Source organism: Lissotriton vulgaris, chromosome 8 (genome assembly GCF_964263255.1).
Source record: "Lissotriton vulgaris chromosome 8, aLisVul1.2, whole genome shotgun sequence".
Taxonomy (NCBI): Eukaryota; Metazoa; Chordata; class Amphibia; order Caudata; family Salamandridae; genus Lissotriton; species Lissotriton vulgaris.
The window spans coordinates 561159899-561172779 of record NC_141696.1 but is presented as its reverse complement, the minus strand read 5'-3'; positions in this window follow the sequence as shown (position 1 = coordinate 561172779).

The following is a 12881-nucleotide window of genomic DNA, read 5'->3' as shown; positions in this document are numbered from 1 at the left end:
AATGCTTAAGGAGGTGTTGGGGGTACGCACAGAACAAATATGGCCCAAGGATGACCTTTTTGCTGCTACTAGTTCTTGGGAAACCCTTCTTTCCATCAATACAATTCCTTGGTCTATTAAAGAGTTAGTGCGGACGATAAAATCGTCAAGAGTTCCAGTCAGTTTTTTCCTAGCGCCCACCGCAGCCATACTTCTAGTTTCCCGGCATTCCATAGGCTATACCGGATACTGAAAGCGGTAAATCTAAAGACGGGCAAAAAAAAAGAAGTCCCACTTTCAATACCCTACTGCGTTAGTAATAAACACTGATAAGAGCCCATGCAAAAGCCACTATAGGAGCATAGATTAGGCATGAGCGAATTTTGCGGATCTCGCGTTCGCGAATTTTGCGGATTTGCGGATTCGCAATCCGCAAAATCCGCGAATTCCCGCGAATTTGCGGATTTTTTTTTTTGTGTTCGCCCGTGTTTCTGCCAGTTCGCGAGGGTTTTGTACACTTTCGCAAATTGCGAACTTACCGGTCGGGTCGCAAGTTTCGCGAACTTGTTGTTTCTACGTGTCCAGCCTGTTTGGGACACTCTTCTTCATCACTGCCACTCTCTGTCACCACTGCCACTCTCTGACTACTCATGCCACCCTCTGTTTCATCACCACACCCTCTGGTTGTCCAGTGTACATTATTTTCGGCAAAGCAAAGCACACCTTCCCTGCCTCAAGTGACCTGAATTAATTTGGGGCTGATTAATGTGTCACAGAATATTTTTTTAGCTGGCACCTGCTTCCTTAGTGCGCCCTGATTAGTGATCTTTTGCACTTGCTAAGTGCTTTCATTGTTGCAAAATTAGTTACAACACCTGCCCTGCCCCAACTGACAATAATGAATTAGGGGCTGATTAATGGATTTTAACTTCCAGCCTGGCTCCTGCTTGTCTCCCTTAGCTGTAATTCAGGACCTTTGTGGCATATGTGTAACTATTCTGAGGTTCAGAGCAGGGTCACATAATAGTTTCAACTGGCAACTGAACTCTGGAGGGGCCCCTCAGGAAGCACTACAGGAAATGGCTACTAATGATGAGCCTGAACTTTTGAACCTGGTAAGTAGTTACTTTCAGTTTTGCTAAAATCGTATTTCTGCAATTTTGCACTTATTCGCGGGGCGCGAACTCACGCGAGCAGTGCGAGCAAAATCCGCTGCTCGCGGATTTGCGGATTTTGCGGGAGATTCGCAAATCTCGCGGATTGCGGATTTCCCGAAAATCCGCGAGCGGAACGGATTTTCCGCCCATGCCTAGCATAGATGTAACCAATGGGGGCTTACAGTTCTGATGAATGAAACTCGCTTTTCGGCCAGGGGCTATGGCCCAGTCCAGTCTCTTTCAGGCCTCTGAGGGCCACAGAGGGCCTGCCCGCCCTTTGCCCGGGCTTCGCCCGGCGTCCCGCGAGGCGGTGCTGTCGCTGTTTATATGCGCCTCCTGGCACCTTTCCCGGTGTCAGTGCCACTGTAGATTCTTCAATGGTGATGAGTCTCTCAGTTTGAATCTCTTGGATTGTAGCTAGCAGAATGCTTCTGCTACATTGTCGGAGTCCACTTGGCCTACAGTTTAGTATTGGCCACATAGTGTGGTTTGATCAGGTCGATGCGCATAAACCTGTTCTCCTTTTTTCCAGCAAGGGACGGCAGTATCACTGTTCTTGTTCTGTGGATTGCTAGGACAGGTACTGGTTGTCTGTAAGAAGAGCCAAATTCCTTCTTGTCCGCGATCTTTTCTCTGACTAGATCACCAAGCTTTGGGATCCAGACAGACCTTGCTGGAACGGGTGGTTTTTCCTAAGTGGTGGTTGGCTCCTGGAACATGTTGCTTTGTTTAGTTCTTATTTCATTTAAGTCCTGTAAAACAGCCAAACGATCTTTGATATCAAATTTCTTAATTTCCACCACTGATGTGTGACAATCAAGGTCCGGGACCAACATTCTTGTCCCAAATAGGACCTCATATGGAGTGAAACCCCTAGAGAATTTCTTGGCAAGTTGTTAAGACTACGTTGGACACTTATTAGATGTTTACCCCACCCATCACCCGAACCTAATACCCTAGCTGTTAAAGATTGCTTTATGTCCCGTTTTTTTCTTTCCACAACAGAATTTCCCTCAGGATGGAATGGACAAGAGAACCGCAATGCTACGCCAAAACTGGCCATGGCTTCTTTGGAAGCTCGAGAGCTAAACGCAAGGCCCTGGTCAGAGTGTAGCGTGCCAATTGCGCATGTGCTGATAAAGACTTGCAAATCTTTTATAACAGTTCGAGCGTCAGCCGAGCGCTGAGGCCACATCCAAAGGAACCTTAATTCTAGTGTTTATGAGACTGCACTCGTCCAGAGGGACACCTGCACGTAGATAGTCTAATGCTGTCTAACAATGGTGCCTGCATTGGGCTGGCTACGCTGTAGTCGGGTATCTGGCGGCGTTCTGTGCTGCGATCTCTATTGCAGTTTATGCAGTTGATCATGAAGATGTGAATATGTGCATTCATCCCTGGCCACCAGTACATCTCTTTTAATGTTAATATTGTTTTAGAGACCCCCTGATGTATCAGACACTCTCACAGATTTGCTTCATAAATCAAAGCTATCCTACGTTCCATGTTTGGAATTACCCTATGCCCCACTCCAGGGATTCGAGCAAATGGAACGCTGTTCGCATCAATTATATAAGAGTATTTGAGTGGAAACTTTTTAGGTAATGCTGCACCGCTGCCTTTGCATGTCACATTGACAGCCAGCATTATTTCACTGTCTATTTTCGTTTTTGAACGAGTGATTGCAGCTACGGAAGCAGATTGCACAGCCCCCTTCACGGCTTCATCAGCCAATGAATTTCCTTCAATGTGAACGCCATCACGTTGATGACTCAGCGTGTGTATCATGTGAGTGTTTTGTAGTCTGTTTCTCAACTGAACTACTTATTCCCAAAGCGTTTTATGCTTGATTGGGCCACCTTTTGCATCTTTGAAACCTTTTTGAAGCCAGTTCTGCAAATATTCATTGTAAGATTGAACACAGTAAAAGGAATCGCACAATATGAGTGTGGGGAATTTGCGATCCCTATTTTCAGGTGCCATTTTGAATGCTTGTAGTTCAGCTCGCTGAGCTGTACAATCTCCTAGAGATTGAGTTTTTGTGACCATAGGTCTGAATTTGCCATTGCGCATACGACCTTTAACGATCGCACATGCAGCACTATAAGCTTGTTAATCTCCCGTAGCGGGTTGTGCTGATCCGTCAGTATAAATTATACATTCATAATGCTCTAGACGCAGAACTTCAGTAGGCAGAGGACATTCGTATTCGTATTGCAGGTACACTTGTGTTTTCAAATAAGGATCAAAAACCTATTCAACATCAGTTGCAGTAAGAGAATTAACCCATTGTATCCACCTCGAATGTAAAGCTTTAGCATTTGGAATGCTCACTTTTATCACTGCCTCTAAGGCAGGTACAGGTGTTACGACCATAATGCATTTCCCCTGTGCTAGGGTTCTTTCTTTTGCTACAGCGGTTTGAACTGCTGTCAGAATTTTTTTCTGTAGAAGTGAATTTCATTTCTGCTTGTGTATACAAATGTGATTTGTATGCAATTGGTGCTTTTTCACCTTCATTAAAGGTTAAGTAGGTAATTCAGCATTGACCCAGAATGATTTAAATCACTAAGTTGCGTACGTTTACAAGGGTTTCTAAATGTTTAGTTGCTAACATGTCTGTTTGGAGTGAACGCAAAATTTCTGTGTGTTTTTGTGTCCAATGTACTGTTTTAAAATCAGGTTTGATTAATTCGTAGAGAGGTTTAACCCTTTCTGCGTAGTTTAGAATGTAAATTCTTTCAAAATTCAGGAAACCTAGAATCAACTGTAAGTTTTTCAGCATTTTAGGAGGTTGGAGCAGCGCACACTTTTCTAAAAAGTTGTCTGCCAGGCTTTTGCCTTCACTTGATAGTTCATATCCTAGAAAAAGGACGATGAGATCGGCAATTCTTGATTTTTTTAAACTGAATTTGTACCCTTCAGTGGTAAAGCCAAGTATAATGGTGTTCACCCTGTTCGGGGACCTATTCAGGTCATCGTCTGTCAGATAGATATCATCGACATATGACAATCCCTTGTCATCATAAATTTGTAGTAACTCTGTTACCCTTGCTGAGAATAACCCTGGACTATTCTTGAATCCTTGAGGGAGACAATAGAATTGACGCTTTGTCCCCATTATTGAGAAAGCGGTTAAATACCTGCTTTCAGGTGCAATGTTTTGACAATAGAAACCATTTGAAATATCTAATGTGGTTTTATATTTTATGCGCACAATGTTATTCATTAATGCAAGTGTCTGTAATCCAAAACTAGACGATATGTACTGTTTGGTTTGGAAACAGGAAACAAAGGATTGTTCATTGATGAGGTGCAAGTTTCTATCACCCCTTGGTATTCAAGTTGATATAAGATCTCCCTGACCTGTTCTTTAGCTTCTTGCTTGACTGGATACTGCCTTTGTTCAGTTGGTTGATTTTTTTTTTTGTCAAAGGATTTTTTATTAATTTTTGGTAACAAAAATATAAAGACATGCGACAATCCCGCACACAACCAAACGCAGGGAGCAGCTACGAAAGGCAGGCGATATAAACACCTAGCCCAAGGGAGGTAACAGGGACCTAGGCCATAAGAAGGCCATAAGCTAAAGGGTGCATTGGACGCTTAGCAGGGGCCACGTCTCTTTCAGGTAAGCGGCTAGAACATGGTCGCGGGAGGAGTGGTGACATTTCAAGGGCAGAAATCAGTGGTACCCGGTGGGACCGCAACCCGTGGTGGCTAGAGCGCTGCCTCAATAACTTGTCGGAATGTCACAAGAACAAGAATAAAAAAAAAACCCTCCCCAACCCTATACCCCTCCCCGCAATGTCCGCGCACAAATAATCATCCGAAGGACCAACATTCACACTTGAAATAGATGGAGGGCTCGTATGTTGGGTGGACAAACTGCTGAGGGGAGACCCTTGGAGAGAAATCGAACTAGGGGCCCCCAGCGGGATGCGAAGTTCTTAAAATCATCCAAGAAGATGTCAGCCATTCTTTCCATACTCAACAGTTTCCACAACCTCGCATGCCATAAAGAAATTGCAGGGGCTTCCTTCTTCTTCCAAGCCGCGGCCAGGGTTAGCTTGGCCACTCCCGCACACAGCCACAGTATCTTTTTGTCCGCTCTGGTCTGAAGAGTGAGATCCGGGTCTCGAAGTCCCATACAGAATATGGGCCATCGAGTCCGAGACCGGGTAACCTAACATCTCCTTGATATGGGACAGGATCACTTCCCAGTAGGGAGGAATAACGGGGCAGTCCCACCAAATGTGACGAAAGTCTCCCAGCAGGCCGCACCCCCTCCGACACCACCTATCAGAGGAGCCAGGAAATATCTGCCGCAATTTAGCCAGATAAAGGTACCAGTCCATCATTGTTGTGAGGTGCGCCTCACGGAGCTCCACCGAGTGGTTATGTTTGGCTATGTCGACCCACAAGCGGGACCACTCCGCATCAGATATATCACGGCCGAGTAACTCTTTCCACAGGCCCATATAGCGAGGCCGGGGGGCTCTGGCCGTTGAAAGAAGGTGGCTATAGATGAACGAAATGACACCCCGCATGGCGGAGGTCCTAGAGAGGAATGCCTCGAAGGGTGTGGGCGGTCTAGTAGCTGCGTCTCTTACCGTAGGGGACAGCGCCCAGTGGAGGAGCTGGGCATGGCGGTATCGCTCGGTCGGTTGGATCCCATAGTCCCGCATACAGTTATCAAAAGTAAGCGGCGCAAAGCCGTGGAATAAGTGCATGAGTGCTAGGCAGCCCCCTTCTCTCCAGGCATCAAAGGGACCCTCACGCGTCGCTGGCGGGAAGGCTGGATAAAAGTGTATCGGCGTAAAGGGAGACAGGAACGTCGTCCACCGTTCGTCACCAGAGACAGAGTCCCAGACCTTAAGGGTAGTGCTAGTGGGGGTTCTAATGTAGGCGTTTTTAGGTCTGTCGCTTTTGGGTTTCCAGACTAAGTCCCAGATCGTTCTCCCCGCTACGCTCCTATCCATATGTAGCCAGTGTTTCTCCGACATAGGCTGGGACCATTCCACCAACACTCGGAGTTGCGCTGCCTTATAGTATAACTGCATATCGGGCAAGCCTACCCCCCCTCCTTCCTCGGACAGCGCAGCGTAGCGAAGGAGAACCGAGCACGGCCCCTTTGCCAAATGAAGCGCAGCATCAACGTTTTAACACGCCAGAAGAAGTCTCCCTCTGGTACAATGGGGAGCACCTGAAAGAGGTATAGAAGCTAAGGGAGGAGAGACATTTTGACCGCATGGATTCTCCCTAACCATGATATGAACATCGGTTTCCATTGGGCTAAGTCAACCTGAATTTTTGCCAGCAACGGAGGAAAGTTGGCAGAGTAAAACCTCTCGAGTGTGGGAGTCAAGTGAATCTCCAGGTATTGAATGGAGGAGCGGGTCCAGGGCAGGGGCGTGAGCGGCTGGAGGCGAATCACCTCTGCTGGCGAGAGCGTAAAATTAAGGACGTAGGACTTATCATAGTTGATCTTGAATCCCGCCACCACCTCGAAGCGTGATAAAGCCTCTTGGACATAAGGAAGAGAGTGCGCGGGATCCGAGATAGAGAGGAGGACGTCGTCGGTGAATAAGATAATCTTGTGCTGTTCCCCTGTGAAGGGCAGTCCCCGAATATTCGGGTCCTCTCTCACTGCCAGAGCCAATGGTTCTATACTCAGGGCAAAAAGAAGGGGCGACAGGGGGCAGCCCTGTTTGGTGCCCCGGGAATGCGAAAAGAAGGCTGATAGATGACAGCTGACCGTCACTCTAGACCGGGGGCTGCTATAGTTCGCTCTAAGCATCGTAAAACTTTAGCAGAGAAGCCGAACGCCGTCAAGGTCTGAAACAGGAACCCCCAATTCACTTGGTCAAAGGCCTTCTCAGCATCAAGTCCCACCAGGACCGCCGGGATTTTAAACCTGTTGACCTTCTCGATCAGGTGGATCACCCTTCTGGTATTGTCATGGGTCTGACGTCCCTTAATAAAACCGGATTGGTTGGGGTGAATGAGGGCCGGCATAAAGTCATTGAGCCTATTTTCAATGATGGATGAATATAACTTAGCGTCCAGGTTAAGTAGGGCTATCGGTCTGTACGAGGAGCATTTTGACAGGTCCTTCCCTGGTTTGGGAATGACCGATATGATAGCTTCGGCCATAGAGCTAGAAGTCATCCCATCCTCCACCATGGTGTTAAATAGGCGGACCAGAAAGTCACTGAGTTCAGATGCAAAGGTTTTATAAAAAATAGCCATACCCATCTGCTCCGGGGGCCTTATGGGGCTTCAGGGTATTGATGGCAGCCAGCACCTCTTCCCTGGTGAAGGGGCAGTGAGGAGCTCATTCCACGCTGCCGACACTTGGGGAAGCGGAAGCATGCTTAGGTAGTCTTTCTGTGCTCCGCAGTCTAGGGCCTCCCCCGTGTATAAAGCTGCGTAGAAGTCACCAAAGAGGCCAGCCTTGGCTCCATCCTGGTGAGTCAGGGCTCCAGCCGCATCCCGGATTCCACCGATATATTCCTTCTCTCGCTTATCACGGAACTGCCGGGCCAGATGCTTCCCAACTTTATTCCCCTGCGAGTAGGAGAGGCGCCGTAGTTTCAGCAGCGTGTATTCCGCTCTATTATTGTAGTGGGCCCTAAGCTTGCCCCTGACAGCTGGCAGTTGTCTCAGTGTCTGCCTGGTGGGGTTCCGTTTGTGTTCCTGCTCAAGAGCGAGGAGCTCTCCCTCCAACCCCTACCTGTCCCTCCGCCGCAGCCGGTTGAGGGCAGCGTTGAGAGCCAAACAGGTACCGCGGATAGACCCCTTGAAGGCGTCCCAAGTGGTAAAGACGGATGTATCACCGGTGTCATTAAAGTTGAAAAATTCGCGAATAGCCTTCCGTAGGTCCTTACAAGAGGGTTCATCCTGGGTCAGGGAGGCCGGAAAGTACCAGTTCAGTTCAAGAGGCTTTATTCGAGAATTCTCATAAAAGCATGTACATACATAAATAATTTAAAACATTATTAAATTCATACCTCATGAAATATACAGGCAGTTAAAAATCCAGAAGAGATAGATAAAAAACAATACCCAATACATTGGTGTAAAACAATTCTAGAATTCTTATGGTTAGATGTATCCTAAAAAATAGAACTCTGTCTAATGGACCATGCCCACCCCAAGAATTTGGCTGTTGCTAAACTTAGTTGGAAACAGGAGCTAGTGCAAATAATTCTCATAGCTACAGAGCTGCTGTGAGTGCCTAAGTTTTTGCAGGCAGGTGCTAGCCAAATGCGCTGAGGGGCCGCATAGGCTTTGCAGGAAAACAAGAAGTGCCCAATAGATTCCTTTGTAGCACCACAGGCAGGGCAGGAAGTGTTGGACAAGCCCCTCCACCTCCCTGTGAATGACCGTAAAGGGAGGGCACCTATCCTCAATTGAAAGAAGAGTTTCCTGTCCCTTGGCTTAGTTATAGTATCCCAGAACAGTTCTAGTGTAGGGAGGGGCTTGACTTCCAGGAAACGACCCGTCACAGAATCAGCATCCGATTTTCTCCATGCCTGCTCAAGCACATAGGCCCAATACAACTCCCTAATTGCTTGTGTGCTTGGGAAGGATGTTTCTGCAGGGGTATCCCATAACGGCTTCAGACCAAGCACGCATAGCAATGTTCTAAGTTTACTCAGCCATTGGATCTTATGAAAGACATCAGCAATGATCACTGCTACAAAGCCCGCTACATAGTGCTTTAGGGCCCGATGTAGGTGGCAAATTCCGGTCGGAAACGGCCGAAATCGGCCGTTTCCGACCGGTATTTGGCACTTTGAGATGTAGGGGGCCAGTATTTACCTATTCGGTATATTTACCGAATCGGTAAATTTACAGAATCTGTAAAATACTGAATCAGTATTTTTAACGATTCGGTATCTTCCAGATGTAGGTGGGACTCTTCTGAGTCCCACAGGCCTTTCAGATTCGGTATTTTAACACCCAATCCAATTGGGTGTTAAAATACCGAATCCAGGTGTGCATGCACATGTGTGCATGCACACCTATGCCATGTGCCAGACAGACATGCCCTTAGGGCATGTCTGTGTGCCACATGGCACACAAGCCAGTATTGGGGGTGCTAGAGGGTGTCAAAGTGACACCCCCTGCACCCTTGCTGGAATCGGTATTTACCGATTCGGTAAATACCGAATCGGGAATGCCCATTGATTCCTATGGGCTTCAATGCCCATAGGAATCAATGGGCATTACCGATTCGGTATTTACCGAATCGGTAAATACCGATTCCTTCCGATTCGGTAATATTTAAAATAAAATTACCTACATCTGCCCTTCTCTTTTTTACCACTTCTTAAATACCGATTCGGTATGAATCGGTATTTATGAAGTGGTAAAAAAGATTTACCTACATCGGGCCCCTAGTTCTGGCGTAGTCCAAAGCCGCCTCCAGTATAAATATAGCATTGAGAGCCAAACAGGTGCCGCGGATAGACGCCTTGAAGGCGTCCCAAGTGGTAAAGACGGATGTATCACCGGTGTCATTAAAGTTGAAAAATTCGTGAATAGCCTTCCGTAGGTCCTTACAAAAGGGTTCATCCCGGGTCAGGGAGGCCGGAAAGTACCACTTATGCTGTGTATTGTCCCCCGCTTCCCAATAAAGGCAGATAGCGAGCAAGCTATGATCAGAGACCGATAGAGGAAATATCCTGGCCTCCTGCAGGGACCCCTGCAGAGACTGACTAAGAAAAATATGGTCCAGGCGGGAATATGAGCGGTGAACATGGGAGGAAAAAGTGTTGTCCCTAGATTGTGGGTAAAGAAAGCGCCACCCGTCTACAAGCCCCACGTCATCCATCGTTTGTTGCGTCTCAGCGGAGAATTGGCCAGCCTCTGATCTCTGGTGGTGAGAGCAATCTACGTCCTTATGCCAAACCAGATTAAAGTCTCCCATCACAATCAAAGGACCCTCGACAAAGTCCATCACGTTTCGCAGCAGTCCCTGCATAATCCCATTTTGGCCAACGTTGTGGGCATAGAGGACCAAAAAAGTGCACAATCTACCCCGCAGCACGCCCTTAACCGCAAGCCAGCGGCCCTCTTTCTCGCTACTCCCATGAGTTGGAAATGCAGGACCGAGCGGAACTAAGTGCCACCCCCCTATGCTTTGTGGGTGCTGAGGACAAAGGGGAAATTGTTTGTGTTTAAGGCGGGATTCGTCCGATCTGGCCAAGTAAGTCTCCTGAAGGCCAACCACATCTAGCTGATGGTCAATTATATATTTTCCAAACTTTCTGGCGCTTCTGGGGGGAGTTCAAACCTTTCACATTCCATGTTCCAAAAGTGATGGGTATGCTCAGACGTGAGTCCCATGCTCTCCACACCACTGGATTCAAGCAAGCCGGGCTGAAGACGGCTGGAATGCCAGAAGCTTGTTTCCGGTCGAGGGAAGGCATGGCTTGGCAGTTCGGGCTGGACTGTTCCCATGAGGCACAGGGTCAGACTGATTTGCATATGGCCATGTCTGAACTGGGGTGGTGTGGAGTGCAAAAAAATGATGGATTTAGGCCCAGATCTCTGTACTGGGGTGAATGTATGACATTGTTCTGCATTCTGTCCATCAACTGTGGTTTTTCCAAAAGTGAGCGGCATCATGGACCATGTAACCGACCTTGCTCAACAAGCGGACTCATGCCAGCTGCCTCGTATTTCCCAAGTATTAAACACATACAAGGGGAAAGGGCCAAATTATTTATACTCCAATACCCCAGACCCCCTAGAAGGACTATGATCACAAAAACAATGGGTATAAAGAGTTCATCAACATAAGCAAAGGGAAATTCCCAATTTGGAAAAAACTGCCCTCACTCACATACCGAAGTATGTGACATGCTTCATCATAGGGCCTGCTACAAACGCCCTGGTGTAGCCACATCCAGGGCGGAGCATTAGGGAGGGGAAAAAATAATAAATTTCCATGTTACAAGACGTACAACACAATACGTAAATACGTACAACGAGTAACATACATAAGTGATACCGTGTGTAGAGGAACACCTCGTGGATCAAATGTGCGACACAAATAAGTGCAGTAAGGACGTGTGTTTAAACTGATTAGGGGGTGCCAAAAGAAAGAATTACTTTATTAGAACCAATTATTGTACCCTTATCAGGATTAAAAGAAAAGAAAGGATGGGAAAATGTCTTGTTGAGAAAATAAGGTTTCTCAAGACTTCCCTCCTACCACTGCTCGAGTCAACATGTTTCGACCATTGATTTGTGCCCCGAAAGGTCACCCTGGTCTTCTTCAGGACTGTCGCAGTAGGATCCACCGGTTACCCGTGTCTTAATTAGATCCTTGGGTAGCCCAGCTAGGTGTAGGTCACTAGGATCCGTACTCTGCTGGGTATGTCTCTAAATCAGTGGAGGAAATGTCCCCATACAAATCATGGGATAACATTCACTAGAGAAGAGTAAAGAGAAAAGAAAATAGGTGAGAGTGAGTACTCATCCCCCACAACACAAGGTTTAGTCTAAGGAAATCTCTCTTTCGTCCTGAGTATTAGTGATATGCTCAGGCTAGTCTCCACAATATTGCAATTTATAACTGGGTTCCTCACATACTGATTAGAACATTCATACAAGAGAGGTGGTCATATTCAACCACTCACAGCATATACATCGATAATAAATTACGAGGTATAATACTTCGCAAGAATTAGTGACACATTCACACCACCATAACCCAGCACCGATACTCCCTGCATCCACAACCGACCTATCCAAAAGCTCCCTATAATTAGAGCAGGTCTTAGGACTTATTCAAAGACAAAAATAAAGATTAAACAAAAGATTAGAGTTCCCATATGCGATAATTCGCTTCCATAGGTGAACTCACCGAGTTTATAAAAGTCAGAAACTCGAACTGATGGCCGCCCGGGGTTTTTTTTGCCCATGAACACAATCTGCACGATGTAAAAAGACAGCGAGAGTCAGATGACTGACAATATTTAAATGCTCCTTTGTAACGGCATTGTAAAGTTTTAGTAAGATGCCGTGACAGAAAACATCCCATCCGCTGGTCTTACCGTTCAGTCCGGCAGCACCCGCAAACACATACTCGGGCACCGAACCACCGCGTAGTTGGAAGAAGCGGTGTTCCTAGCTCTGTTTATCAAATGCGCACCGTCGCTGTGAGATGACGTCGTTACATTGGCGACGTCACGGTGTCAACGTTATGTTGATGAACTCTTTATACCCATTGTTTTTGTGATCGTATTTCCCAAGCCCAATCAGACCCGTCACACTCCCCTCCAATCCGACAGAGTAAACAACCCACATCAGCGCTCCCTCGGGACATCACCCCTCTTGCCGCTACCAGCCACCATCCCCACCCCCCCTCCCAGTTCCCCCAGCTCTCCACACTCCTCACTCAACAGCCAACAGACACCCCTCGCAGACCGACCCCAGCTACCACCACTGCCCTCCCACCTCCACCCCCGCTCCTAATTCATCCCCCCTCCCCCTCCCACCCCCAACTCCCAGAGAAGTCAAGCTTGAACAGGCAGTGCCAGATAGGGCAACAGAAGGGCCCCAAACAAAGGTCTCTGTAGACGCCCTCAAGGAGTGGGGTTCGTGGCCATAGTCAGTATCCCACCAGTTCTCTGGGCCGGGGTGTCTCCTCAAAGAGAACATAGATTACCCTCGGTACCTGGTAGGGATGTGTTCCTCCGACGCCATTGAATCTTCCTGTCTGGGCTG